This window comes from Taudactylus pleione, unplaced genomic scaffold (assembly GCF_031769625.1).
Source record: "Taudactylus pleione unplaced genomic scaffold, aTauple2 ptg000403l, whole genome shotgun sequence".
Lineage (NCBI taxonomy): Eukaryota > Metazoa > Chordata > Amphibia > Anura > Myobatrachidae > Taudactylus > Taudactylus pleione.
In genome coordinates, this window is record NW_028284805.1 from 3346506 (window position 1) to 3373575 (window position 27070).

Consider the following 27070-nt stretch of genomic DNA (forward strand, 5'->3'; position numbering starts at 1 on the left):
GCAGCTAGCATTACAGTCACATACACTGCATAAATACGCACATTTGCTAACGCAATATGGACTCTGAATCAACTGACCAGCCCCGCTGGGGTAATGGTAGGATATAGAGTGCACTATATACCAAACCCAAGGGAGAGGTATATAGAGACAGACCAAACCTCTGAGATCAACCGCTTCAGCAATACACACACACACACTAACTGCGAGCGTCTCATACACGAGGTGGTCAGATATAGCAAGCCAGATGCTGGAATCTGTACCCTGAAGTTTGCTTCTGTGGGGATAAGCGGCCAAGGGAGCGCCTATCTCCCCTAGGCTGCGATTTTGATGGAGGGGTAGCAAGACAATTGACTAGTGCGCCTCACCACCCGTCCCCGGCGACAGACTATATGGCCCCGGCTGCCTTAGTGAGGACGTTACACGAGGCCTTCACCCGCAGCAACCACCAATGCGTATCTACACCGGAGGCCAGGACTGCCGCGCATGATTCCTTGAAAGGAATCGCTTATCTGACATCTCCGTGACCCGACTGGAGTCCCGGACCTCAGCAAAAGTCACTAACTAAGCCATGCTGAGGCCTGCCGAAAACCTCAGGGCATATAGCGGTACTGGTGTTTCGGCATCAGTAAAGTCTCGGTGCATGCGTCATTCTCGGTGCCTGGTACCGCTAAACTCTGAAGTTAAGAACTAAGGTAAATCATAAAAGAAAAAAGCTTAGGACTGCCTAGGCAGTCCAGTCTGTATAACAGGTGTGACTGGCTTGCCGTGCACCAAACAAAAAACTGAATGCTTATGGCTGAGGGCGGGGTATATACTGAGGACCAGTGCATGCTGGGATCCACCAAAGCTTTTGCTGTTTGGTACAGTGGATCGCTCCAACTACATATCCCAAGGTAATTCCTGTGGACCCTGAAGAAGAAATCAATGTTCCTCACCTAATTCACTCATAAAAAAAAAAAAAAAGTAGTTTTTAGAAAAAAAACAAAATAGTTAAGTGGATAAACCAGGTGATAAGTATCATTGTATTTTGTATTATAATTTGCTTTATTGTGAAATTTACTATGTATCAGTAAACTATTTGCAGTTTTAAATATCATTGAGCCTTGGCATCGTTCAATGTAGAGCAGACTTGTACATATGAGTCTCTAATACAGATTACTATGACACACCCAGCACTGTGGAGACTGTTCCTGGTTTATTTTTATTTTCTTGTGAGTTTTTAGCACAAACTCCTATCACTTGCTGCCATTTTAATGTAACTATTTTATTGGGATGCAATCAGAAAACCGGCTGACGTGATCCCGACAGCCAGCTCCCCGATTGCTTTATCCCGGCGTGGGTTAAATGACAGGCGTCTATATCTAGACACCTGTCATTTTCCCGACGCCAGGAGATGGGCGGATAGCCGCGGGAGGAGGGTTAAGTTTAGGGCTCCCGGAGGGGGGACTTAGGGTTAGGCACCCCCCCAGGAGGGTTAGGCTAGGGGGAGGGAGGGTTAGGCACCCCCGGGAGGTTTAGGCAGCGGGGAAGGGGGGTGTTAGGCACTTACGGGGGGGGATTAGGGTTAGGCACTTGGGGAGGTTAGGGTTAGGTTAGTATATACTTACCTGAGGACGATCGGGATTTCCAGCGCTGCCGCGATCTGTCCATCGGTGCGGCTGGCGGTATTTCATACCGATTCCATTTTATTATAGTGTCGGGATTCTCCTTGTGGTTTTCCTACTAATAGTCTGACATGCGGGTAAGACAGGAGCCAGCTTGTAGTGTCAGGGCACCGGGTTTATTAACAGTCAGGCAGGTAAGGTACAATAGTCAGGGCAAATGTTGGTGAAGAATCATGAAACAGGAGATAAGTTAAAGGTCAGGTAAACAGGAAATTCATATAGTAAATGATCACTAGTAAAGGAAAACGAATGCTCTGGCACCGTACTGAGAGCTCGGTAGGATGGAATAGGTTAGGTATTTGGAATTGAGCAGAAAACATGAATTTAGCTGTCTCATGAGCTCAGTTTTAAAAAGACTAACATTTCAAAAAGTGTTCTCACTAGGGGGCGCACATCCACATACAGCAGATTCTGCCCGTGTCATAGAGTCCTGGAGCTCGTAACTGGTGCCGTCCACTGAGAATGTGCCGGGAATAGGACTCAGCAAGTAAGATCCAAGACCCGATGCAGTTTGCTGCAGTATTCTGTGCCTTATGGGTAGACCCCAAACACTCCAAAAGGTGTTAAAGGTATTTTTTATGGAACAGTTATAGAATTGGACAGACATAAGTGTCGATGGTTTTCATTCATGAACATCTCCTGGCTATATGTCTTGCAATCCACAAGCAATTGTTCTCCTCTCCTGTAAATGCTGGAATGCAAAATTTGATTAGAATATAAAATCCTATTGGTGTTGAACAATAGCGGGTGGGGGAGGAGGACTGGAGAAAACAGATTAACAAGAGGTTGTAGAAGGGGTTCAAACTTAGGGAACCTGTAAAGAAACTGGTACCATAAAACGAGGTGCTAGTTTCATGCTGTCAGTCTAAAGCGTAAACTTCAAGATAACCACACTCCGAGCTTGATGCAGTTTATTTATTAAGTTATTATTGCGCACACATATTCCACAGCGCAGAACATAAACATCTACATTTCCCACACACAGAAAGAATACGGGTATGTTTCCATGTCATTTCCCTGATGTGTAACAAGTTTTTGAATTTTGTTTTAAAAATTTCCTGTGTGACTTCTCTTATATACAGCAAGTTCTGATTACTATAACGCCCTCTCCTCACAGTCACAGCATGATCATGGCTATACTTTTGTGTAAAGCTTTTCCCACATTCAGAGCAGTAATGTGGTCTCTCTCCTGTGTGACTTCTCTGATGTATAACAAGTTCTGATTTACGTGTAAAACATTTCCCACATTCAGAGCAAGAATACGGCCTCTCACCTGTGTGACTTCTCTGATGTCTAACAAGTTCTGATTTCAATGAAAAAACATTTCCAACATTCAGAGCATGAATATTTGGGTGCTCCTGTGTGAACCATCTGATGCCTAACAAGTTTTGACTTATTACCCACATTCTGAGCAGGGATACGGTCTCTCACCTATGTGACTTCTCTGATGTTTAACAAGTCCTGAACTACTACCAAACCCTTTCCCACATTCAGAGCAAGAATATGGTCTCTCACCTGTATGACATCTCTGATGTACAACAAGTTCTCTATTACTATAACACAATTTCCCACATTCTGAGCAGGGATATGGTCTCTCACCTCTATGAACTCTCTGATGTCTAACAAGTTCTGAATTACTCGCAAAACATTTCCCACATTCAGAGCAAGAATATGGCCTCTCACCTGTATGTATTCTCTGATGTCTAACAAGATCTATATTAGTACTACACCCTTTCCCACATTCTGAGCAGGGATATGGTCTCTCTCCTGTATGTATTCTCTGATGTCTAACAAGTTCTGATTTACATGTAAAACCTTTCCCACATTCAGAGCAGGAATATTTGGATGCTCCTGTGTGAATGATCTGATGCCTAACAAGGTGCGACTTTTTTATAAAACATTTCCCACATTCTGAGCAAGAATATGGTCTCTCTCCTGTGTGACTTCTCTGATGTATAACAAGTTCTGATTTCCATGTAAAACCTTTCCCACATTCAGAGCAGGAATATTTGGATGCTCCTGTGTGAATGATCTGATGCCTAACAAGGTGCGACTTTTTTATAAAACATTTCCCACATTCTGAGCAAGAATATGGTCTCTCTCCTGTATGACTTCTCTGATGTACAACAAGTCCTGAATTACTAGCAAACCCTTTCCCGCATTCTAAACAAGAATACGGTCTCTCATCTATATGTATTCTCTGATGTACAAGTTCTGAATTAAGAGTGTCAGTGTGTGTGAGGTCTCCTCCATCACATGAGACGAATTCCTCCTTAACATGAGTATATGTATACTGTGTATGATATGTGGATGTATACATGTCAGTGTGTGTAAGGTCTCCTCCATCACATGAGACGGATTCCTCCTTAGTATGAGTAGATGTATACTGTGTAGGATATGTGGGTGTATACATGTCAGTGTGTGTAAGGTCTCCTCCATCACATGAGACGGATTCCTCCTTAGTATGAGTAGATGTATACTGTGTATGATATGTGGGTGTATACATGTCAGTGTGTGTGAGGTCTCCTCCATCACATGAGGCTGATTCCTCCTTAGTATGAGTAGATGTATACTGTGTATGATATATGGGTGTATACATGTCAGTGGGTGTGAGGTCTCCTCCATCACATGAGGCTGATTGCTCCTTAGTATGAGTAGATGGATCTTTAGAACATTCTGTGGGTAAAAACACAGAGGTTAGAGTCATAAGATGTAATTGTCCAATTCACTCCACAGCATTAACCCCTCATTAAATTAAGAAAAAAATAAAGCCCCCCAGGGAAGCTACTGTATATAGGACCTTGTAGCATTTGTGTCAATATCCAGTTTATTGGAAGATGGAGGTCCACTAAAGGATTCTTTGTATAGGAAGATAGACATCTGCTTTAAGAAAATGCACTTCTTCAGATACAGTGCTTAAGTCAATGGTACGATTCAATTCAGCATGAATTGAATAGCACAGGGAAGGAGCTCTCGGAGCTATTTAATTCAGCACACTATTATGTCAGAGAATACCAATTCTCGCATCTTAAACATGGTGTTTAGTCGGAAGAGCCGGCATTGCCCAGTGCGATGATGTTTCCGCCACACTGAGATTTGCAGAACGGTCTTCTGATCCAGAATTAGTAAAAGGATCCACTACATTTGCTTCAGAGGCATTTTGGCTGTAGACCAGTGTATTAGAATTCTCTATGAGCAAAGCTCCTTGGTGTGAGGATCCTCAAGACAGAGAGTAATATTAACACAGAACTTTTGTGGACTGGAGCAATGTATCAGAAGAAGAAGGGGCTAGCCAGTTTACTGATCCTATGGCTGTGTTTCATGTCACTGAAAAGACTGAAGGCCCTGTAATTCTTCACACTGAAAACTGGACATTATGAAAGCATAAATATGCCTCTACTTATGCCCAAACAGGCCAAAGGCATGAGTAGGAGAGAAGGAAGATCAATCCACTCTAGAAACACGCTCCGAGGATGAGGGAATCAGTGACTGAGAAAAAAAGTCCTAATGAAGCCAGGTGTGTCAGGATGGGCGTCTTGTGGGCCCTATGGACTTTGAAGAAATAGAGTTAACAAGGGTAAGTTACACCATAACTCTTAATTTCTTCTTCAGGGTTCATAGGGGGTCCACAGGGATCACCATGGGGGCATCCTAAAGCAGTTTCCCTAAGGGTGAGGTTGCTTTGGAGTAGAAAGGAGAATCCTGCCCCCAAAGGAAGCACCCTGAGAGGCAAAAAAAAAAAAAATCAAAGGCAAAAACAAACCTAAGGAAGGTGTGGATGGAAGCCCATGTGGCCACCCTGCACAACTGTCTAGCAGACCGTACATGAAGATCCGACAAAGCGGAACCATATACTTCATTCAAATGATAAACCCAGGATAACACTTTTGGAAAGTAACTATCCGGGTACTGAGAACAACGCTGTCTTAGATAAAAAAAATAAAACATAAGCACCCAGAAACCCCTAAAACCATAGGGTCATAACATCTGGGTGAGCACCCTTAAAAATAAGAGTGCTAAGCTCTGTGACAGATGTGGACTGTGGAAGGGTTCCTCGCCCTAAGCATCGTCCTGATCACAGAGCTAGAGAAACATTTGGCTCTTAAGAGGGATGACTCAAGAGCCACGCCGTCAAAGACAGACTAGGGAGGTCAGAGTGCAGACAAGTACCCTGTGCTAACAGGTCCTGCCATAGAGGAAGTGGAAAGGGAATGTCTATGGAGAGACTCTGGTGCCTGGGCCAGGTTGGAGCTATCACTATCACTGTGCCACCTTCCTGCTTTAATCTCTGGAGAACCCTTGGAAGGAGGGAGATCAGAGGAAAGAGGTATGCGAGACTGAAGTCCCACCTTGCTGCCAGAGCATCCACGAAGGCAGCTAATGGGTCTCTGGTCCTGGACCCGTACCTGGGGACCTTGTGGTTATGACGTGTCCATGAGGTCTACGTCTGGCAAACCCCATTTGACCACCAGAAGTTGAAAGACACCCGGGTGAAGAGCCCATTCTCCTGCGTGTACATCCTTATGGCTTATGAAGTCAGCTTCCCAGTTGAGGACTCCGGGGATGAATACTGCAGAGATTGCCGGGAGATAATGTTCGGCACACATTAGGTTGTGTGCTACTTCCCGCATGGCTGCCCGCCTTCGCTTGCCTCCCTGATGGTTGAGGTTGGCAACTGTGGTCGCATTGTCGAACTGGATTTGGACCGGCTTGCCCTGGAGAAGCTATTGCGCCAAAGTGAGCGCTCTGTACACTGCTCAAAGCTTCAGGATGTATATGGGCAGGCGACATTCCTGGGTTCTCCATCTTCCCTGAAAGGTATGATGACCTGTCACCACGCCCCATACCTGTAGGCTGGCATCCGTAGTGAGGAGCTCCCACCCTGGGATCCACAGAAGGGGCGACCCTTGTCCAGATGAGACGTCTGCAGCCACTATGAGAGGGAAAGCTGCACCTCCCGAAGGAGGATCGTCTGGAATTGGATCAGATGATACTGGTCATTCTACCATGATAGAATCAGTTGTTAAAGAGGCCTGGAGTGGAACTGGCCATATTCCACCATAATCGAAGGTGGATACCAGCAACCCCAGGACCTGCATTGCTGAGTGAATACGGTTGAGGAGCAATTTGTGTACACATAATAACTGTAGTACAGAAATCTTGTCTGCTGGCAGATAGATCCTTTGTACCCGAGAATCCAGGAATGCATACAGATGTACCATCCTGTGTTGAGGAGAGGCAGGCAATGGTCAGCTGGAGATAGCATTGTAAAACAACCTGTGACTGTGCCAAAATGAAGAGGTCGTTTAGGTACGGCAGAATTTTGACTCCCTGACGCCTCAGGTAGGCAGTCATAACTGCCATTATCTTGGTAAAACCCAGAGGGGCTATTGCCAGATCAAAAGGCAGCGCCCAAAATTGGTAATGTTGCTGCAGAACAGCAAACCGCAGAAATCATTGGTGGGATGTCGTAATAGGCACATGCAGATATGCATCCTGAATGTCCAGGGAAACTATAAAATCCCCAGATTCCATTGCCAGAACGATAGTTCGTAGAGTTTCCATATGGAACTTGGGCACCCGGATAAACCTATTGAAAGATTTGAGATTCAGAATAGGCCGGTGAGAACCACTGGGCTTCTGAATCAAAAAGAGTTGAATAGAGACCAGTTCCTAGAAGATCCGATTGAACAGGCATTACCACACCTAAGCTTAGCATGGAGTGAATGGCTTACTCGAAGGCCTGGGCCTTGATGGGGTCTGATGGAAGACCTCTACAAAAAAAAATAGCTGGGGAGTACGTCTCTGGAAGGTGAGAGCGTATCCATGAGAGACCACTTCTCTGACCCAGGCATCTGTGGTTGTCTGATGCGATGAGTCTGTGAACTGCAGAAGTCGGCGTCCCACCCTGGAATCCCCCAGAAGGAGGGACTGTCGCCAAACTTAGGAGCTGGACGTCTGGCTGCCCAAGGCTGTTTAGATCTAGACTTGGTGATGTTGTTTGAAGCAGGGTGCCTTGGAAAGGACTGTCCTTTTGCCTGACCTTGGGGATGAAAGGCCCACCTATTAGGCTTAGGGGTAGCTGCTTATTGTAAAAATGCAGATTTTGAGGTTGCCAGATTAGCCACAATCTTGTCCAACTCTGTGCCAAACAGCTTGACTCCAAAGAAGGGTAAGGATTCGAGGGCATTCTTGGATTCCGTGTCCGCTGTCTAAGAACATAGCCGAAGGACTCTGTGGGCGACTATTGAGGTCGCAGATGCTTTAGAAGCAAGGAGTTCAGTATTTCATGCAATTTCTCCCAAATAAGAGGCCGCTTCCTGCATATTGGAGACAAAGGCCAGTTGGTCCCTGGTGGCATGTGAAGACATGCTTTCTTCCAGTGCATCCGTCCATCATTCAATAGCCTTAGCTACCCAGACTGCGGCCATAGCCGGCCTGGTAATAGCACCAGAAAATGAGTAAACAGACTTAAGAGAAGTTTATAGTTTTTTTTATCTGTAGCATCCTTAAGGGAGGATGTGGATGGTATAGGCAATGTAGAGCTCTAAAATAATTGTGCCACAGGAGAATCCACGGTAGGAGGGACTTCCAATTTAGTACACTCACCAGGTGGGAGAGGGTAAAAATGAGAGTTACGGTAAAACTTACCTTTGTTAACTCTATTTATTCGAAGTCCATAGGGTCCACAGGGAGACCTTGGGGTGTAGATGGTGGATGAGGAATCCAGGTACCATGCAGTTAAAGCTTTTAGCTCCCAGGATGCACTGGTCCACTCTCCCTATATCCTGCCCCCAAAGCCAGAGGCACCTCAGTTTTGTGACAAGCCAAAGACCGGAGGAGGATAAGAGAGAAGGAAGACTGGTACATACAAGAATCACACTCTCACAGAGGAGACAGAAAATCGGTGACCAGAACAAAGCCCATGTGAAGCCAGGTGCATCAGGTTGTGTGCCCTGTGGACCCTATTGACTTTGAAGAAAGACAATTAACAATGGTCAGTTTTACCATAACTCATTTTCTTCTTCAGGGTCCATAGGCTCCACATGGAGACCTTGGGGATGTCCGTGGGGACGCTCCTGCGCTGAGAGGAGAATCCGGCACCCAAAGGAAGCATCCTGAGAGGCAAAGGTATCAAAAGCATAGAACCTCAGAAAGGTATGGACAGAGGACCATGTGGCCACCTTACAAAGCTGTACAGCTCAGCGCCACGGCGAGCTACCCACAGACCGAGTGGAATGAGCAGTTACAGAAGCTGCAACAGGAAGACCCGCCTGCGTATAAGCCTATGAGATAGTCATACGGAGCCATCTAGCAGATGTTTGTTTATTGGCTGGCCATCCTTTCTTGTGAAATCAATATAGCACACATAAGGAGTCTGATTTCCAAAGGAACTGGTACGGTCCACAGACCACATACAAAAGAGGCCTCACCTGCCGAGAGGTCTGGAGATTGAAAGGCCGGGACTATAATTTCCTCATTAATGTGGAAACTAGAAATAACCTTAGGAAGGAAACCAGGGCGAGTCCAAAGCACAGCCCTGTCCTGATGAAATATCAAAAATGGGGTGTGACAGGAGAGCGCCCCTAATTCTGACACCCTTCTGGCAGAGGCAATAGCCAGAAGAAAGAGTCTTTGCAGTCAACCATTTGAGTTCTGTAGAATCCAGGGGTTCACATGGAGGACCCTGGAGGGCCCAAAGAACTACTGCCAAATCCCAAGGAGCCACTAGGGGGGACAAAGGGAGGTTGAATCTGGAGGACAACCTGGAGGAAGGTGCGAATATCCGGTAGTGGAGCAAGTCTATGTTTGAACCATACTGACAAAGCCAAGACATGAACTTTCAGCGAAGCCAAGCGGAGGAAGGTCCAACCCAGCTTGAAGGAAAGCCAGGACTCTGGCAATCCGAAACACCTGGGGGTAGTAACCCCTGGGACGACATCATTGGAAATATGTATGCCACAGTATGCGATATATCCAAGCAGAGGCTGGCTTAAGCGCTCTGAGCATAGTGCTGACTACAGATCTGGAGAATCCTTTAGACCTTAGGAGGAATTGCTCAAGAGCCATGCTGTCAAAGACAGATGACCCAGGCCCGGGTAAAGGCAAGAACTCTGAGACAACAGGTCCGGACGTTGAGGCAGCAGGAACAGAGTGTCGATGAAGGTATGAGTACCAATGATGTCTGGGCAAGGCTGGAGAAACCAGGAGGACCGTGCCGCCTTCTTGTTTGAATTTCCGAAGAACTCGAGGAAGAAGGGGGACTGGAGGACAGGTACGCAAACTGGAAGGTCCACTTTACTGACAGAGCGTCTACCAAGGTTGCCTCAGCATCTCTTGTTCTGTACCCGTATACTGGCGGTTTGTGATTGTGTCGGGAGGCCATGAGGTCCACCTCTGGAAGGCCCCATCTGTTCACTAGGAGTTGAAACACCTCGTGGTGAAGAGACCATTCACCGGGATGCACGTCGTTACGGCTGAGGAAGTCTGCTTCCCAATTGAGAACTCCCGGAATGAATACTGCAGAAATGGCCGGGAGATGACCCTCTGCCCATGTCAGAATGTGTGACACTTCTGTCATTGCTGCCCGACTTGGAGTGTCTCCTTGATGTAAGTGTCACAAACCATGGCAGCACCTTGTCTCCTTCCGGCTATGGACTTCCTGTCACTGGTAATGCACCTGATTCTGCTCCGTTTGTTGCTAGGCGCTCTGGACGCCACAGGGAGTGACGTGTAGTCTCAGATGCTGCCGACTGGCTTCCTCACCTATTTGTATCGTATGGACTTTTGCCGCCTTGCAGGTTATAGCGTTTCTCGTGTTTCCAGTTGTGCCCAGTCGAGTTCCAGAATCCTGTTCTACTGTGTTTACCCGCTGCCGTTTGTTCCATCCAAGCGGTCTGGCTTGCACGCTATCCGCTAGTGCTGCTTGTGGCATCTAGGCGGCACGGCGTACATTCTCATCCTGGGGTGCCTGCCAGCATCCGACGGCTAGTGTCAACCCGGCGACATTAGCCGCACCTCAGCGTCCAAAGTGCGTAATCCGGCGCACCATTGCCAGTGTCAACCCGGCTGGATTGGTCGCACCTCCACGCCCTTGGGCATATTACACCAGAGACTTACGAGCCCTCAAGGCTGCCTCTACAGTCCAAAGGCTGGCATCACACCCTTGGCTCTCAGGCCACAACTAGTCAAGGCATACCAGCCCTCAAGGCTGCTCCCACAGCCTAAAGGCTGCATCACACCCTTGGCCCTCAGGACACAACTAGTCAAGGCATATCAGCCCTCAAGGCTGCTCCCACAGCCCAAAGGCTGCATCTCGGGCCACGACTTGCCAAGTCACACCCAGCCCTCAAGGCTGCTGCACGGCTGCATCCAGCCAAGGTATACCAGCCCTCAAGGCTGTTGCAGGGCTAATTCCCTATTGTCATGCCCAAGCCTTAACAGTAAGCAACTGTTGTGACATTGTCGGACTGAACCTTTACAGGTTTACTGTGAAGTATGTGTTGTGCCACAGTGAGGGCCCTTAGACAGCTCGAAGTTCCAATAAGTCGATAGTCAGGGATGAATCGACCGACGTCCAATGGCACTGAAAGGAGTGCGGACCGGTCACTGCGCCCCAGAGGCTAGCATCCGTCCGGGATCCAACAAGGGTGACCCTTGGTTAGATGAGATGGCCGTAACCACCCAGATAGAAACAGACGCATCTCCGGAGAGAGCATTAACGTCTGAATATAATCCAGTGGAGAAACCCATTCCACCTGAAGAGGATCAGTTTTTGCAAAGGCCTGAAATGTAACTGAACATATTCCACCATGTCGAAGGTGGACACCATGGATTCCAGAACCAAGATTACTGAGTGTAAGGACACTTGGTGACTGTGGAGACATCTGCGCACTCGAAGTTGAAGAGTAGAGATCTAGTCTGACGTCAGAAAGATTATCCGATTCTGAGAATCCAGCAGGGCTCCCAGATGAATCATACATTGTGAGGGATTCAGGGAGGACTTTTTCCCAGTTGATTAACCATTCGTGCTTGTGAAGGAAACCAATGGTTAACTGGAATTGGCTTTAAAGTACCTCTGGGGATCCAGCTAAGAGCAGGAGGCCGTCCAGATACAGTAGCAGTCGGATACCCTGAGCAGGTGGGCTGTCATAAAAGCCATAAATCTGGTAAACGCCATTGGAGCTGTGGACAGTCCAAAGGGCAGAGCCTGAAAATTGGAACTGTTGCTGTGGAACAGCAAACCTGAGATAACACTGATGAGAGGGCGCTATAGGTACCTGTAGGTACGCATCCCAAATATCCAGCGACACCATAAAGTCCCCAGGTTCCATAGCTAGGATGATGGAGCGTAGGGTTTCCATCCTGAACCTAGGCACCTTTAGGAATTGATTCAGGGATTTGAGATTGAGGATAGGCCAATGAGACCCAGAAAAAGTAGATAAAGCAGTCCCTTGCTGAGATAGTGGGAATGGCATAATTACCCCTGCTTACAGCAAGGACTGTATAGCTTTCTAGATAAGGAAGGCCTTGTTCGGGTCTGAAGAAGGGTCTGTGTAGAAAAACAGATGGGGAGGCCATCTGAGAAATGAGAGGGCGTACCCGTGAGAGACCCCATCTCTTACCCAAGCATCCACGGTGGTTTGACACCAGCACTGGGCGAATTGAAGAAGTTGGCCTCTCACTCTGGGATCCTCCATGTCACGGCCAGGGTTTTTCGGCATTGTGGTCACCGGGTATTACCTGTGAGGTCATTGTGGTGAGGGGCCTCTGGCAGCGGTGCTGGTGTTTGGCGAGGGGCATTGGCTGCACGTGGTTCTGTGCGGGCACACGGTCACTGAGGCCTGGTGGTGTTTCCGTTCCGTTTGGCATGGGCGACGCCGTCTTGCCTCAGGTCATGTGATTCGAGCGGTCCAATCCTGGTGGGTCATGTGCTCTTTCCAGCCAGTCACAGCGCGGCACCTGGTATTTAGGAAGGTCCAGAGCCTTCATTCATTGCCAGTGCAACGTGTTTCTCAGCCGCAGCTGAGAGAGTGTACCTGTGCCTTACCTGTCTGCCTGGAAGTGCTACTAGCCTGTTACCTTGCCTGTTCCAAACCTGCTGGACTCACCCTGCACCCTCCATTTACCTTCCCCTGCCTGAGTACCTGGACCTGCTGTTTCCCTGCACCTTGCCTCACACTCTAACTCCCAGCTGGACTTCATTACCTCTGCCTGCACTTCGCTACAGCTCACCAAACCTGCATACTGGACATTTCCTGCCTGTCACTATCTGGACATTCTCCCATTTGCTTCATCAGTTATCAAGTGCACTTTAGTGCTAAACCTGGAGTTTTTTTTTTGCCATTTCCATGTCTGCTAAATCACTTATTAAAAACTCCACCTTTTTATTTAAATCTGCTTCTGTGTCTGCTCCTGTCACCACCCCGGGTCCACAACAAACCCAGACCTTCACAGTTTGCAGTGGCCCCATGGATCCGGCCACGGAACAGGAGTCTGGAGTGGATTTATTTTGCAGTATTGCTGGTCATTTAGAAAACCTGGAAACTATGCAGCATCAAATGGCTCCGTTTTACCAAGAGATGTCTAAGCGACAAGATAATCTGCAAACCTTGTTAACTACTCCAGGGGTATCAGCAACTACACCTCCTCTTGTGCCTGGTAATACAGGGACCAGGGTATCCCCTCGTTTACACCTACCTATGCCAAGCAAATTTGACGGCAATCCTAAACTCTGTCGTGGTTTCTTAAATCAGTGTGACATACACTTTACCTTACAGCCTGATAACTTTCCCACTGCTAGAACTAAAGTGGCATACATCGTGTCTTTGTTGACCGGCTCGGCTTTGGATTGGGCCTCCCCACTCCGGGAGCGTTCAGACTCACTGCTGGATAACTATACAGACTTTGTATCTTCATTCAGGAGGATTTTCGATGAACCTGGACGCACAGTGTCAGCATCGTCCAGCATCATGACCCTGAGACAAGGAACCCGTCCTGTCAGCCAATATGCCCTACAGTTTCAAATCTTGGCATCAGAGCTTAAGTGGAATGAGGAGGCACTCACCTCAAGCTTTTTGGCATGGCCTTTCTGACCAATTAAAAGATGATCTGATCACCCGTGAGCTTCCCACAAATTTAAATGATATGATCTCACTCTGCAACAAAATTGACCTACGCTTCAGAGAACATCAGGCTGAAAAGCACAGAACTGACCAGCAAAGGTAATTTACGCCTCCCTTACCTACCCGTCCACCCCATCCTCCTATAGATGAGGAGCCTATGCAGGTGAACCAAACCCATCGCTCCAAAGAGGAACGTCAGAGAAGGATGCTAAAAAAAACCCTGTCTGTTCTGCGCAGATTCGGGTCATCTGGTGGCCTCCTGCTCCTGCAAATCGGGAAACACCCGTTCCTAACTGACCTTGGGGACATCAAGTTAGGAGTTATGAGTCCGTCCCCAAACACTAAAGATTTCAAGATTTCCTTAGCATTGGATCTCAAGCCCAACCCTATCTTCGTCTCTGCTCTATTAGACTCTGGAGCAGCCAGAAACTTCATGACTTCCAGCCTAGTCGATAAACTACAGATTCCTTGTTCATCTCTCAAGCACGCAATTTCCCTGATTTCTGTAGATGGACGGCCTCTAGCTAAAGGAATGGTCACCAAGGAAACTCAACAAGTATTAGTTCGTGTTGGGGCACTCCACTCTTTAAAGTTCTTAGTGATACCAGAGGCTTCTCAAGAAATCATTTTAGGACTACCCTGGTTACGCCAGCATAATCCCAGGATAGACTGGTGTTCAATGCAGATTCTTTCATGGGGAACTGTCAGAAATCCTGTCTTCCCAAGATACGACCTGTAAGAAAGACAGCTTCGTTAACATCTCCAGCTATTCCCAAGGAGTACCAGATGTTCTCTGATGTTTTTTCAGAACAACAGGTGAACGTCTTACCTCCCAAGAGAATGGGACTGTCCTATCGAGCTGCTGCCTGACAAGATGCCACCCCGTGGTCGCACCTATCCTCTATCCGTGCCTGAGAGTCAAGCCATGTCTGAATACATCCAGGACAACCTAGCGAAAGGGTTTATTCGTCCTTCCACCTCTCCTGCTGGAGCTGGCTTCTTTTACGTTGGCAAGAAAGATGGTGGCCTAAGACCGTGTATAGATTACCGGGGCCTTAATGATATAACGATTAAGAACCAATATCCTCTTCCCCTGATCACAGAGTTGTTCGAAAGAGTTAAAGGGTCCATCATATTCTCAAAATTGGATCTGAGAGGGTCTTATAATCTCATCCGTATTCGCGCTGGTGATGAATGGAAGACCGCCTTTAATACCAGAGATGGACACTTCGAATACCTTGTGATGCCCTTTGGGTTGTGCAATGCCCCTGCCGTGTTTCAGGGCTTTGTTAATTAAATTTTCCAGGACTTGTTGTATGTCTCGGTTGTAGTTTACCTGGATGATATACTGATTTTTTTCGTCTTCTATAGAGAAACATCATGAACATGTGAAGGAAGTATTATCCCGTCTAAGAAAGAACCACCTTTACTGCAAATTGGAGAAATGTGTCTTTGGAGTACCCAGTGTGCCATTCCTTGGTTAAGTCATCTCTGACTCCAGTCTTGAAATGGATCCCAAGAAGGTGCAGGCAATTTTGGATTGGTCCCGACCTCAAACCTTGAAAGCCATCCAGAGATTGCTTGGGTTCGCCAACTACTATAGACGTTTTATTAAAAGATTCTCCTCATTATCGGTTCCCATCACTGCTGACCCATAAAGATGCTAATCCTGCCCTATGGTCACCTGAGGCAAAGACTGCCTTCCAGCTTTTAAAACAGGCTTTTATTTCTGCTCCAGTCTTACGTCAACCAGATTTGGACAGGCCTTTTCTATTGGAAGTGGATGGGTCTTCAGAGGCCATGGGTGCAGTTCTTTCCCAGCGTTATGAGTATAATCGAGTTCATCCCTGTGGGTTTTTCTCCAAGAAATTCTCGCCTGCCGAAAGAAATTATGCCATAGGTGAACAAGAACTCCTGGCAGTGAAATTGGCATTAAAAGAATAGATACCTGCTGGAAGGGGCTAAGTTCCCTTCACTGTTTTCACAGATCATAGAAACCTCCTATTCCTCAAGAATCTCCAGTGCGTGAGTCCTCGTCTGGCCCGATGGGCAAAATTTTTTGCTCTGTTCCAGTTCACCCTGACCTTCCGGTCTGGAGCCCTTAATCAAAAGCCAGATGCTCTGTCCACATCTCTCCTCTGTTGACAAAGCGGAGAATCAACAAAATACCCCTGTCTTGGAGTCAAGAGTATTTGCCACCCTACAAGTACAGCCTCCCACTGGGAAGTCCTTTGTGGCCCCGGAGTTAATGAAGCAGCTCCTCACCTGGGCTCATTCCTCTCGCTTTGCAGGTCACTCAGGTACCCGGAAGACCATGGAATTTCTGAAGAGAAGCTAGTGGTGGCCATCCATGAAAGCGGACGTGTCGGAGTTTATTTCTTCATGCTCCTTGTGTGCTCAGCATAAGTCTTCACGTCAGGCTCCGGCTGATGAGTTGTTGCCGCTACCTATTCCATCGCGTCCATGGACGCATCTCTCCATGGACTTCGTCACGGATCTGCCAAATTCTCAAGGGTTCACTGCCACCTGGGTCGTAGTAGACAGATTCTCAAAAATGGTCCATTACATACCACTAAAGAAATTACCTTCTGCTCCTGACCTAGCTCATTTGTTTGTACAACATATATTCCGTCTCCATGGTCTTCCTGCCGAGATAGTCTCTGACCGTGGTGTTCAGTTTACAGCAAAATTTTGGAGAGCCTTATGTTCAGTATTGCAAGTAAAGCTAAATTTTTCTACAGCTTATCACCCACAAAGCAATGGTCCACCGAGAGGGTTAATCAAGACCTTCCTGAGGATTTTCATGACATCTTCCCAAGACAATTGGTCTGTATTGCTGCCATGGGCTGAATTTGAACACAATGCCTCCTACCACTCTTTCACGAACCAAACCCCATTCCAAGTGGTCTACGGTCTTCAACCTCGGGTTCCTCAATTTCAAAGCCTGCCCGTCTTTGATGTACCAGCTGTGGAAGACACTGTAAAGAGATGTGCATCAATTTGGACTCAAGTTCGTGCTGACCTGGAGAAGGCGTCCTTCCGTTACAAATTTCAAGCTGACAAGAAGCATAGGATAGTACCACGTATGCAATTTGGGGACCAAGTCTGGTTGTCCACCCGGAACCTATGGCTCAGAGTACCATCTTTGAAATTTGCTCCATGCTTCATCGGGCCCTTCTCCATTAGAGATTATTAACCCCATAGCTTAACGCCTTCAGTTGTCCCCTTACCTGAAAATTCCCAACTCCTTTCATATCTCCCTGCTTAAACCCCTAGTGTTGAATAAGTTCCACAGTGTCCTGCCTGCTTCTCCCCGTGTCCAGACTGAAAGAGGCGTGGAGTTTGAGGTTTCCCACGTCTTGGACTCTCGTATCCGCAGAGGACATCTGCAGTACCTCTTGGATTAGAGGGGTTATGGTCCAGAGGAGCGTTGTTGGACTGATGCCCGTGATATCCATGCTCTTGCACTCATCAAAAGGTTCCACGCTGCCCATCCGGAGACACCTGGTGAGTGTACTGAGGCCACTCATAAGGGGGGGGGGGTTACTGTCACGGCCAGGGTTTCTCAGCATGGTGGTCACCAGGGATTACCTGTGAGGTCATTGTGGTGAGGGGTCTCTGGCAGCGGTGCTGGTGTTTTGCGAGGGGCATTGGCTGCGCGTGGTTCTGTGCGGGCACATTGTCACTGAGGCCTGGTGGTGTTTCCGTTCCGTTTGGCATGGGCGCCGCCATCTTGCCTCAGGTCATGTGATTCAAACTGTCCAATCCTGGTGGGTCATGTGCTCCTCCAGCCAGTAACAGCACGGCACCTGGTATTTAGGAAGGTCCAGAGCCTTCATTCATTGCCAGTGCAACGTGTTTCTCAGCTGCGGCTGAGAGAGAGTACCTGTGCCTTACCTGTCTGCCTGGAAGCGCTACTAGCCTATTACCTTGCCTGCTCCAAACCTGCTGGACTCACCCTGCACTCTCCATTTACCTTTTCCCTGCCTGAGTCCCTGAACCTGCTGTTTCCCTGCACCTTGCCTCACACTCTAACTCCCAGCTGGACTTCATTACCTCTGCCTGCACTTCGTTACAGCTCACCAAACCTGCATACTGGACATTTCCTGCCTGTCACTATCTGGACATTCTCCCATTTGCTTCACCACAGTTATCAAGTGCACTTTATTGCTAAACCTGAAGTTTTTCTTTTGCCATTCCCATGTCTGCTAAATCACTTATTAAAAACTCCACTTTTTATTTAAATCAGCTTCTGTGTCTGCTCCTGTCACCACCCCGGGTCCACAACAAACCCAGACCTTCACACCCCAGATGAAGGGCTGTCCCATCAGGCTGAAGGTTTATCCTCAGGTTTAGAAGAAGGGCATCTGGTGTTCCAGGTCTGCTTGGTTACAGGTATGGTGGCCCTCATGGAGACCGGCTACCTAGAAAAGCACTGGCCTTTAGGCTTTCCTTGAGGTAAAAAGGACTTAACAGATGTAGTCCGAGGCCTTGTAGTGGAAGTAGCTGAAGGCGGAAAAGCTGTTTGTAATACTGCCAACGTTGCTACAATCTTGTTAAGGTCAGGGCCAAACAAGATCTCCCCATTATTGGGTAATTCTTTAAGGCCTATTTTGGAATCCACCTCTGCCTTCCATGAGCGCAGCCATAGGGTATGGTGGGCAGATACAGTCGCGGCCAAAACGCTGGAGGTTAGGCAACTGGCATCCAGTGTTGCTACTCCAACACAGGAAACTGCATCTTGAATGAAGACATCTGATCCCCAGTAGCATCTGAGGGAAAAAGGTCTACAAATGCAGCAGCCCAGCTGTCACGATCCGATGCAAGTGTTCCTCTGTGGTGGACGGTGAGCCCGGGGCTTTGGGTGACTAGGGAAGAGTCTGTAACTAGGTCTCCTAGTTGCGGCTGAACCCAGGTTTGGCTAGACCTGCCCAGAGGCGCGGAGTCTAACTCACTTAGTGGTTTTCTCCAGTGACCCCTCCAATTGGAATTTGGTTTGTGCCACACCAAGTAAGCAGGTCGCGGCCCTCTGGACAGGTACCTGGGAATAGCAGAAGACCGAATCTATATTAAATTAACTAAATGCTAGAACACTGGAGGTGAACTGAATGCTTGAATATTGGAAAGGAACTGAATACTTGAACACTATTAAAAGATCCTAATCGCAGACTTGCTAGAGAATACTGGAAAATGCTAGAAATCCAGGTGCTGATTTACAGAGAAAAACACAGAGAAATGTAGACACAGGCATATACTGGGACTAGTTAGATGTACAGCTGGGAGCCAACTAGTGATTAACAGGAAACCTGACACCTCAGTAACAGAGAAGCTGCAATAGAACTAGCAACACATTACAAGACACACAGGAATAGAAACATAAAAGACAGCAGTACTGGGAGAGAACCAAGTCTCAGACTGAAAATAGCATGGAAGCTAATGCAGTACATTCTAGAGAACAGTGGCTGAAGCAACACTCTGAAGGAAAAAAACACAGAGCAACGCTGGTGAGAATCACAGGCACTGGGACAGCGAAGTTGAACAGCAGTTCCCTGTTCCTGGAGTCAAACTAAAATACCCCTGGGTAGCTGGTCATTGGATCAGCTGAGTGACCACAGGACTACCATTGGGAGAGACTAGTCAGGTGATATGGACAAACATGGCTGCGCCCGGAAACCAGGACGCACGCACGGAAGCCCTAGCAGACCCTGGGGAAAATACTCAGACACCACTCACCTCCACTCCCAGCGACTGGACACCGAAGCCCAAGGACGCCGGCGTGAAGGGGAGTAGCGGCCGATCCCAGGCCGCATTATGAAACCAGCTCTCAATAGTGTTAGCTACACATGCGATAGCCATGGTTGGACAGGCAACAGCCCCTGAAAGCGAGTATATTGATTTCAGGCAAAGCTTCCACCTTCCTATCCGTAGAATCCGTCAGGGAAGGAATGGGAGGCGTAGTAGTGGTCATTATCAAACCAGTAACATGAGAATCCATCGCAGTAGGTGATTCCTATTACTTACATTGACCCTCAGGGAATGGGTAACATGAGGCCAAACACTTTTGTGAGACCTCTTATCTGAGGATTGCCTTGATTTAGGTGCAGATTCGACAGCTTCAATAACTAAGATGGACCTGACCTCCAGCACCAAAGCAGGGATATTAATACTTGATTTAGGCTCCTTCTCGTGATGAAAGGAATAGGTCTTCTATTTCTTAGAAAATGCATCCACCCAAGGGGGCATTGCATGTAATCCCTGCAAGAGAAATGACATACTGTTGTGGTACCTGAGGGAATTGCATGTACTGTGAAAAACCCCGGTAGGGAGCGGTAGTCTGTGTCACAGGAGTAGACCGTAAGAACTACGAGATACCCTGAGAGGGAAGGGTAGCATGTTGAGGTAACATGAAGTGGGTTACAACTATGGGGGCCGCCAGGCGATCCGCAATGGAGGTCAGGGTCTGAGGAAAAAACGCCCAAGGGGGGACCTTGAAGGGGCCCCGCACCTGATGGCACCTTATACATAACCCTTCCCAAGTCAAATCCTCCGTACTCACACCTGCAGCACATGACTTGCAGGATAGCAAAAATGGGTGCAGTATCGTGCTCCATTTCCTGGTCAGATATATCTGACCATGGAAATATCAAGCAGCGCTATACAGGTCCTGACTGGCGCTAAGATTAGCTGCAGGGACCCATTATCAGCGTATGCAACACACAGTTCCACCTAAAATATGGCAACGTGCAGCACACAACAGTATGTGACCAACCTCACAAATACTGACAAGTATATATATGTGAGGTCTCTGAACCACCCTAAGTACACCTGTATTAGGGCAGATTGTAAAGAAAAGGGATAGATATACTCTGACAGGTGAGAGAATAAAGCACAGACAGTCAGCGCTAGCATAAGTCACATACAATGCAGAAATATATATATATATATATATATACATATATATACACACATAAACATTACATATAATATACTGCAAATGTCTCTACATTCAACTGCCCAGATTCAGTGTCTGGGAAGGCTATAGCGCTATGTACACTGATCCAAAGGCGAGGTACACAGCAGGACAGGACCAAACGCCAATCCTAGGAGATCTGCGGTGCCCCATGGATATAAAATGGCCGCCGGAAACTTCAGAGGAAGCATGGCCCAAGGAGGAAGTAGATCAGCAAAGCCAGACCGTAGACTGGAAAGGCGAGCTGAGGGGAAGAGCTGCTACAACAGGGAAAGCTGTCTCCCCTGGCTGACTATTAACCCCCGGGACGCCGGCTTCCCGGGCCGATATTGTCCCTGGTGGTCTAGTGGAAGCACAGTGTATGGGGGCCTGCGTCCACCTCAGCGCCTCCGGTCTGTCCCGAGACCAGAGGCAATGACTGCTAATATGCACCTTGTCCCCGTAGAGCCGGCCGTAGTCGAGGAAGTCCGCCGGGCCCGGCTATCACGGACCCTGTGGTCCCGCCGAGATCCACAGATCAGTCCTGGAGTCACGGCACAGGCGGGTTGACGGAGCGGCAGCACAGACGTCCAATGGACAGTCTGTTGCTGTGCGCTCAGGAGATAGTTTTACACTATCAAAAAAGTAAAATTAAATAAAATAGCTTAAGCCTCCGCGATAACAGTGACCTGACTTCAGCCGGGCACCTACTCAAACTGAGGTGCCTATGGCTTGGGGGCGGAGTTATAGGGAAAGTGGACCCAGTGCATCCTGGAAGCTGAAAGCTGTAACTGCGTAATGCCCGGATTTGGTTTCGAACCTATACCCCAAGGTCTCCCTGTGGAGCCTGTGGTCCCTAAAGAAAAAAAAGAGACGGCTGTAGTGACAGAGGAGATTGTAGGATAAGAGACGGCTGTAGTGACAGAGGAGGGTGTAGGATAAGAGACGGCTGTAGTGACAGAGGAAGGTGTAGGATAAGAGACTGCTGTAGTGACAGAGGAGGGTGTAGGATAAGAGACGGCTGTAGTGACAGAGGAGGGTGTAGGATAAGAGACGGCTGTAGTGACAGAGGAGGGTGTAGGATAAGAGACGGCTGTAGTGACAGAGGAGGGTGTAGGATAAGAGACGGCTGTAGTGACAGAGGAGGGTGTAGGATAAGAGACGGCTGTAGTGACAGAGGAGGGTGTAGGATAAGAGACGGCTGTAGTGACAGAGGAGGGTGTAGGATAAGAGACGGCTGTAGTGACAGAGGAGGGTGTAGGATAAGAGACGGCTGTAGTGACAGAGGAGGGTGTAGGATAAGAGACGGCTGTAGTGACAGAGGAGGGTGTAGGATAAGAGACGGCTGTAGTGACAGAGGAGGGTGTAGGATAAGAGACGGCTGTAGTGACAGAGGAGGGTGTAGGATAAGAGACGGCTGTAGTGACAGAGGGGGGTGTAGGATGAGAGATTGCTGTAGTGACAGAGGAGGGTGTAGGATAAGAGATGGCTGTAGTGACAGAGGAGGGTGTAGGATAAGAGATTGCTGTAGTGACAGAGGAGGGTGTAGGATAAGAGATTGCTGTAGTGACAGAGGAGGGTGTAAGATAAGAGAGTGCTGTAGTGACAGAGGAGGGTGTAGGATAAGAGATTGCTGTAGTGACAGAGGAGGGTGTAGGATAAGAGAGTGCTGTAGTGACAGAGGATGGTGTAGGATAAGAGATTGCTGTAGTGACAGAGGAGGGTGTAGGATAAGAGAGTGCTGTAGTGACAGAGGAGGGTGTAGGATAAGAGATTGCTGTAGTGACAGAGGAGGGTGTAGGATAAGAGAGTGCTGTAGTGACAGAGGAGGGTGTAGGATAAGAGAGTGTTGTAGTGACAGAACAAGGAGAATATGTGACTGTTCTGTACTTAGTGATTATTACTCACCTGTGCTGATAGCTGTAGGGATTTCCTCCTCCTTACACTGCTGATCACCCATCACATACGTCTCTTCTTCTACCATTATGTTTTCTTCTTTAATACATTTTTCAACCTGAATATCCCACAAGACAATATAAATAACATACATATAATAATGACTGATTTAATTCAGAGTAAACAGAAGACATCAGTGTATGAGACCCGCACAGCTGTCCTACAGATCATATACTGTAGCGTCACATTGGTATTGGGCAACTCCCTGAATCCCACCTACCTGATCCTCCTGTGGGTTATTGTACTTTTCCTCTGTATGATCCTGAGGACGGGGACATCTCTCTGGGGTATTCCTGTTACTGGCCCCATCTGTAGGAGACACACAGTGACTAATTACACTGTATATATGTGATTATCAGATGATGTGTATATAGGTGGCCCCATAGCTGCTCTCCCCATTACAGTACATGACAGTCTCCTCTTACCCAGTGATGTGAGGGGCCGGTGATTCTCCATCATCACGTCCTTGTACAGACCCCTGTGTCCTTCTATATACTCCAACTCCTGCATGGAGAAATAGACAGTGACGTCCTCACACCTTATAGGAACCTGACACACACAATGATACCGTCATCACCCAGACACATCCCCTGGTGTTACTGTATAATGTCCCATTCCCAGCAGTCACCTCTCCAGTAATCACCCAGACACATCCCCTGGTGTTACTGTATAATGTCCCATTCCCAGCAGTCACCTCTCCAGTCATCACCCAGACACATCCCCTGGTGTTACCGTATAATGTCCCATTCCCAGCAATCACCTCTCCAGTCATCACCCAGACACATCCCCTGGTGTTACCGTATAATGTCCCATTCCCAGCAGTCACCTCTCCAGTCATCACCCAGACACATCCCCTGGTGTTACCGTATAATGTCCCATTCCCAGCAGTCACCTCTCCAGTCATCACCCAGACACATCCCCTGGTGTTACCGTATAATGTCCCATTCCCAGCAGTCACCTCTCCAGTCATCACCCAGACACATCCCCTGGTGTTACCGTATAATGTCCCATTCCCAGCAGTCACCTCTCCAGTCAGCAGCTGAATGATCTTGTTGGTGAGTTCCAGGATCTTCTGGTCATTGCGTCTCTCATGTATTAGTAAGTGAGCTGGAGGCACCGTGATGGGGCTCTGGGTCCTGCTCAGTCCTCCTGACACACGGGGATGGCTGCTGGGTGTCTCACAGTCCTCAGATGGCTGTTGTCTTTTTCACTACTGTGTAATCCTGTATTTTGAGAGACATTAATGTATAGACTGTGACTTTCCAAGAATTATCCATCTCCCCAGTCAGGTCCCTGTGTTAGTAATAGAGATAAGAGTGAGGTCACTGTGACACTCCCACACCTCCCGTCATTATTATACCATTGATGGGTATCACCGATGGTACCATTGATGGTTTCCATCGATGGAAAACCACCGATGGCAATCCCTAGAACACAGAGAGACACTACAAGACCAGTCTGAACTTGCCAGTTGCATGGTTAGTGCAAGAAGGGTTGAACTGCAGTTATTTAATATTTTTTTTAATCATGTTCCCAAAGTCTTCCCAAAAAATAAAACTCCTACCAAAGAGAGATTGTAATTAAGTGTATAACATACTTTATGTACAAAAAAATTAAACATACTTTTTTTAGTTATTCGAGGTCAATGGTCACATCATGTGACTTTGAAATGTATAAGTCAATATTTAAATATAAAACCATTTTTCTTTTTAACTATGGTCCCTTATGGTGGCCATACACGGTACGATTTGTAATCGCATCTGAAGTTGTATATACGATTTCCCTTGAAAATTCATCCCTTCAGATTCTGTAAGATTTGTGTTTAAAATTCAACGATTCCACATGAGACCATATGATTTGCTCTATCGTACACGATTTGAATTCATATAAGATAGATCGTATGCAGCAAATTACCACACGATACATCTGCTGGAATGTCAGTAGGGGAGGGCTTTTCTAGTGGGTATAAAGGCAGCAGCCATTTTAGTATCTTTGTACACTCTGCTCAGTGACTAGTGAGATTTTACCCTGCTGAACGTTGTACTTTGCTAGTGTGTCTTGCTTTGTTTTAAGGCTTGCCTTTACTTAGTGTGATTTCAGATTTCTTGATGGATTCCTATCGCCATAAGCTTCTGCTAGCCTATGGCTATCTGAGGCTGAAAGGTGAAGGAGATCAGGAGAGAAGGAGGAGGATGAGGTCCTGCTGGACCAAGGAGTGGCTGACGAGGAGGGAGACTCGCTCCCATATGCCCCCACTGACGGAGCTTAGGGAGAATAACCTGGACGACAACTACAACTTCCTGCATATGGATAACGCCACATTCCAGGAGTTGTTGCGTCTGGTGACCCCCTATATCCAGAGGCAGGACACCAATATGAGGATGTCCATCCCGGCTGAAGAGAGGTTGGTGGCTACCCTGCGATATCTGGAAACAGGACGGTCTTTTGAAGACCCGAAGTTCGCCACCCTCATTTCCGCCCAGGCGTTGGGGCGCACCATCCCGGACACCTGTGAGGCCATTGTGAAAGTCCTGAAGTTTCACTACTTTAAAGTAAGTAAAAACTCTACTCATTTTTTTTGTATCAAATTTTTTTATTAATGTATTTTTAAGAAAGTCAACCAACATTGCTGTATATATAAACGTATACATAATTTCTTTGAACATAACTGCGACAGCTGCTCTATGTACTGAGAGTATCTGTAGTTTTGGAATATATACATAATATATATCAGCCATGGGAGCATCACTAATTACTACACACAGGTCACACGCTGATCACTATACACAGGTCACACATACCACACACTGATCACTATACACAGGTCACACACTGATCACTATACACAGGTCACACACTGATCACTATACACAGGTCACACACTGATCACTATACACAGGTCACACACTGATCACTATACACAGGTCACACATACCACACACTGATCACTATACACAGGTCACACACTGATCACTATACACAGGTCACACACTGATCACTATACACAGGTCACACATACCACACACTGATCACTATACACAGGTCACACACTGATCACTACACACAGGTCACATTGGTACTACACCTGATAATACTGAGCTCCTAAATGCAGGTCCTGGTGGTCTCTGGGTGATGGTGTCATAGACTCGTAGGTAAAGTTGTATGTGAAGAGGGGTAGTGTCTAAATCCCGTTCACGGCGAGGACCCTGACGTCATCAACTAGTCATGGAAGAGGGGGGCTTATATTCTGAACACTAGAGGTATTGTCTTAAAATGTATTAATTTACTCTTATTACGGACATTTTCCTGAAGACCATTAGTCATTGTGAAACATGAGCGGTCTTACACAAAATGGCGCCTGCAAAGGGGACATCACGTGATCACCTGTAACTTGTGCCGCATTTATTGTATAAGACGTCTGTGTGGCTGCTGATTGGCTGTTATGATGAGATAACAGTATTACCCATGATCCTCTCCTGCTGGTGATGTGTGTAATGTATCTGTGTTGTGGTCAGTCTCTGTCTGATCTCTACACCAGGGGGCAGGTGACTTGTGGCACTCCAGCTGCTGAGGAACTACACATCCCAGCATTCCCTAACATACAGCAGCACTGTGGTGGTGCATGCTGGGATATGTAGTTCCCCATCAGCTGGGGTGGCTGCCCCTGGTGTAATGTGACAGAGATAGGATGTGATAAGAGGTCTCTGTGTTATACACAGCTGTCACCTAAGCTGCCATCATATATGTTATCATTGGGAATGTTCCTGTTAGTGAGTACAGAGCAGCCCCACAGTACAGCACATCTCATGCATGTATGTATGTGTTATGTGCTGCAGCTCTCGCTGTCTCTCTCTCTTATTATAGGTTATTATGTAGTAACGCAGAGACACAAACTTTCCTGTTGGCCAAGTGGTAAAACAAACCGGCGTCACTGTGGCACATACAGGAGGAGAAGGGGACACGGGTATGTGTAAGGGAGGGAGCTGTGTCATACATGCCGACGTCTGTAACAGCCCCTCTGGGGGAGTCCTGTGGGGGGGGGACCCTCTCTGATTGGGACGTGGTGCCGTGTTCAGGTCATCGTGGCTGTCAGCATCTTCCAGCAGGGAGTTGGGGTAGTGTCACCACCTGTCCGGGATTCCTCCAGCAAATTCGGAAACCAGAAGATCTGTCCGGAGGACCTTTAATCCCAGATGGGCAGTTCCTGTAAATCTCCTGGGGGCGGCACCAGAACACTACTGACAGTCAGTGCACCCACCTCCCACCTGATCTGCGGCCTGCGCAGTGATACACACTAGATCCTCTTCCCCCTGAGACCAGGCGCTGGCCGGGCATGGGGGCGGAGCTTCTGATGGCAGGCGCTAGGCGGGGTCATC

At 47.6% G+C, this 27070-nt stretch overlaps 1 pseudogene across 1 annotated transcript; it reads right to left on the reverse strand.

The window, feature by feature from the left end:
- Nucleotides 1-2361: 2361 nt before the first annotated feature.
- LOC148506467 (uncharacterized) lies at nt 2362-25917 on the reverse strand (annotated as a pseudogene). Its single transcript, XR_015869787.1, has 6 exons — nt 25780-25917; nt 23719-23917; nt 23120-23198; nt 22915-23003; nt 22647-22752; nt 2362-4340 (listed from the first exon to the last, which is right to left on the reverse strand). The product of XR_015869787.1 is annotated as an uncharacterized LOC148506467 (transcript).
- Nucleotides 25918-27070: the final 1153 nt, after the last annotated feature.